At 32.6% G+C, this 4,593-nt stretch overlaps 1 pseudogene; it reads left to right on the top strand.

Moving 5' to 3' along the window:
* LOC106320135 overlaps nucleotides 1–4,593 on the top strand; it is a 10,679-nt pseudogene that overhangs the window by 1,543 nt on the left and 4,543 nt on the right.

The following is a 4,593-nucleotide window of genomic DNA, read 5'->3' on the forward strand; positions in this document are numbered from 1 at the left end:
ATGCAAATCACTTATTCACAATATGGATTACTTGCGCAAGTTGAAATTATTAAATTTTATCGATTTAGTTTACCCTTTGGCAAGATTTAGAATTAAGACAAATATTAAAAAAATTTCTTATTATTCAAACGGTAAACTTGCGCATGTTGATATCATATTTATTACATTGCTTACGAAATATTTTAATGTTTCTAATTAGGTTGTGTTTTTAATAACTTACCTTTCTAATATAGATTACTTGCGCAAGTTAAAATCATATCATATGCAAATCATTTTTTGACAATACACATTTAATATATTTCTTTAAACGATATCATTATTTATTGTGCAAATTATTGTGCGTCATTAATATGAGAAATAAATCGACTGTATATATAGGAGACACCCAAGGTAACATTCTCTTTTCATTCTTTAAAGTATTATTCACAAATCTCTCCCTCATACTATTAAGGTATTATGACGATGCTGCTTGTGTGATAAGAAAAAGGTGTTTAGACGCAAAGACTCCTCATCTTTAGAACCCTGAACTCAACTCTTTGTGTCTTGTCTCCAAAAAGCATGTCTGGTGTATTTTTTCCATGTGTTGAATAGGTAACGACAATATGATCTTCCTTTTTTTATATGTAGACCAGGTCGTGAGAGTGATAGTGATCCAGAAGACCTTGAACATGCTGAGAAGCTTCACCAAGTTAAAGCAGTTCTTGAAAAGGTTCTTTAGTACTTTTTTTGTTTTTGTTGAATATAGTCCGGAGAAAATACTACATAGTATCATTTAGTAATACTATTTTATATCATTTTTTTGTTGAATATACTATCTTATAAGTAAGCTAACATTATGCATTTTTTATTTAATTCATGAGGTCATTTTCTCACAGCAGAGAACCTTTTGGAATGGCGCATGGAGGAAATTTCTCAGGAATATACATGAAGGTTCAACTGAAGCCGCTGAAGTGGGATGGTGAAGGCGGAGAAGAAAGACCTATAGAGGCCCTTATGATTCTTAAATACGGGCGGTGTTCTAACTCATGCTGGTAGAAAACATGTGTTTACATACTCTACCATTTGATTTGTCATTGTTATATATATATATATATATATGTTTTCTAAATATGGAAGAATTGTTTAACTTATTGATGTTTGCTTCATCTGCATGCAGGCAGAAGAGCTTGGTAGATTCTTCTGATACAATATGTATCTAGGTAAGGCCCCCTGATCTATTACTTTTATTTTGGAGTATTTCACCGATGAAATGGCCTTAAATTACATGCTTTTTTCAGGTGAAGGGACTGGTTTGCTTCGTTTCCATAGTACATACCGTCATGACCTTAAAATTTACAGCTCTGACGAGGGACGTGTTCAAGTACGTACACATTTTACATTGATACTACTGAAGATAATTAAGCATATGTGTTGGAAAAAAAATAATGTTTGAACTGGTTTGCATATGTTGACCAGATGTATGCATCACTTGACATATAATCTAACGAATATTACAAATAACAATTTATGGAAACTATTCTCGAAATTATTGAAAGATTAATAATGTTTTATTTATTACTTTTAATATTTATAACCTATAAAATAAAATGAACAAAATTTTATATAAGATAATTATAATAGTTTTATACTCTACTTGATGAATTGTGTTCGAATATAATTATATATAACTATTTTAAATATTACAAAATCCAAAAATGTTTACTAATATTATTTTTAAATTATTTATCGTTGTTTAAAGAATAAATTTATCATAATTTAAAAATAATTTATAAAATGCTTACAAAATGCAAGGCAAAGTTGCACTTTCAAGAGTTAAGTCGAGATCTGGATTAAAAATCCTAATAACTGGTAAAGAAGGGAAGCCGCAGACAAAAACATTGAATGTTGTCTACAAAAATTTTTTTCAGAATATTCCGTAGTCACGATACGTAATTTTAATCTACTTTTTTTCAAATACAAATTTTAAAATATATAAACTGTTACAATTTTTTATTTTTTGTATTTGTCAGATGAGTTGTGATGAGTTAGTAGACCAATGACGGTATTTCAATTTAATATTATTTCATGTTCAATAAAATTTAGAAATTTATAAATCTATCAAATAACGTTAACCCGTCAAATTGTTTACAAAATTTATTTAATTTTTTGTAGGTTTCTAATTGAATTTGCTTTCTTTATCGAGAAATGTACTTCATAATTTATATTATTTATGGATAATATTTTGATTTTTTTTATATTTTCTTTTAATATGTCTACATAAATATTTGTGTTGTTATTTATGGAAAATAATATTATTCACCTAAAATAAAGAATTACGACACATATACAATACAATTCTAATTAATGATAATATAAATATGTTACTTATAGAACTATACACTATTTATTCCATTTTTTTGAATGAAAATATCTTCTTAAACACACAAAATATTTTGTGACGTTGCAATTATACATACACACAATATCTGGTTCTTCATACTGACGTTACTGTGTTCCCTCTCGTCCATCTCAAATACTGACTACCAACTTTTTTCCATGACTAATGAATTCTCCCAAAGACGGTGATATTATGTTGTAAAATATGTTACTTTTAAAAACTATATATATTTATTCTATATTTTAAATTTTCTTATGCCCGCACAGGGTGCAGACCGGTCACCTAGTATATAGATAAAATCTGAGCCCTAAGAATATACGTCGCAGGTGAAGATGGCAAACGATAGAAGGATCAAATCAGCTGTAGACTTGATTAGCAATTTTCCAGATGTGATCCTCCAACACATACTCTGCTTTATTCCGATCGAATTGGCCATCACAACATCCCGCTTGTCTAGACGTTGGAGGCATGTATGGTGCGAGATACCTTCTCTCTCCTTTAATGCCGATACACTGACCGCAGCTTCTGTAAACGAAACCCTGACTCGCTACACAGCTCCCAATACGAAGAGTTTTCACCTCACTATAACACCCTATCCTGAGAACATACCCTACATCGACAGGTTGATCAAGTTCGCCGTGTCACACAATGTTGAGAATCTGTCCCTCGATTTCTCTAGTCATTATTATGTAAAGCTTCCAGATTTCTTTTGCAACAGTTCTTCTGTCAAGCAACTCAACATTGATATAGGATTTTCTCATATGATTGTTCCCGAATATTGCACTGTGTCTTGGACATCCTTGCAGAAGCTATCCTTGAGTTGTGGTAGACTCTCTGATGAATCCATGGCTAATATTCTATCCGGTTGTCCGGTCCTTGAAAACTTAACATTGCATAACTGTGTTGAGCTAAAGGTTCTTGATCTTAGCAAATCACTACGTCTGAGAATATTAGATGTAAAGTGTACCATGACGGATTGGGGGTCAACGCAAATTGTGGCACCACACATCCACCGTCTCAGATTGTTAAGCTCTCAGTCATCATCACCTACTTTGGTTAATGTTGATTCTCTAACCGAAGCTAAACTGGAAATTCTCTTCTCAGTGAAACGTTACTTCACGTTCAAGGCCGATTTTTTTCAAACCGTGGTGCTAAAGATGCTAGAAAAGTTACAGAACGCAGAGAAGCTTACATTTGGGGGGAACTGTTGGAATGAAAAACTTTATAAAAATGGAGAAAGTGTTTAAGTGTTTGAAGAGAAAAATTTTGTGAAGAAGAAAGATTTTATAACTTAGAAGAAGATTTTTATTACTTGTTACAAGCTTTGTTTATTTCTTGGTGATCCCAAATGAAAGGGGAGTGGAGGTATTTATAGCCTCCAAAATACAAAATATCTTACATATTTTAATCCTAAATCTAGAGAATTCTACCATAATATCTAAGATTTTTTTTTTATCATAATTATCTAGATAATTCTATGAGAATATCTAGATTTTTATTCTAAGGAGGTGAATGATTTTTCTAGAATGTGGATTAAGTTTTGGATCAACACATGATTAGCCCAATACTTAACTTGATCCAAATCAAGTTTACCTTTCAACACCCCCTCTTAAACTTGATTTGTTACTCCGAGTAAGCTCCTCATCTTGATAAAGTCTTCTCGTTTGAGTGGCTTAGTGAAGATATCAGCTACTTGATCATTTGTCTTCACATACTCCAATTGCACATCCATCTTGGTAACACATTCTCTTATGTAGTGATAACGAGTATCGATGTGCTTACTCCGATCATGGAAGACTGGATTCTTCGCCAATGCTATTGCCGACTTGTTATCCACAAAGATCTTCGTTGGCTCCTCTTGTGGTAGGTTCAACTCCTTTAGCAAGTTTCGTAACCAAATAGCATGGCAAACACATGAAGTAGCTGCCACATACTCCGCTTCACAAGTAGAAAGAGTGACAATTGGTTGCTTCTTTGACATCCATGTGAAAGCGGTTTCTCCAATGAAAAACACGAAGCCACTTGTGCTTTTCCGGTCATCTACATCTCCACCCCAATCGCTATCGCTATATCCAACAAGCTTGTAATCGTCAAAAATAGAGTAGTACAAGCCAAAGTTGATTGTACCTTTGATATAGCGTAGGATCCTCTTTGCTGCTTTGAAATGAGTTGTTGTTGGATGCTCCATGTATCGACTCACAACTCCAACTGCGTGT

This window comes from Brassica oleracea, unplaced genomic scaffold (assembly GCF_000695525.1).
Source record: "Brassica oleracea var. oleracea cultivar TO1000 unplaced genomic scaffold, BOL UnpScaffold00828, whole genome shotgun sequence".
In the NCBI taxonomy this organism is placed as follows: domain Eukaryota; kingdom Viridiplantae; phylum Streptophyta; class Magnoliopsida; order Brassicales; family Brassicaceae; genus Brassica; species Brassica oleracea.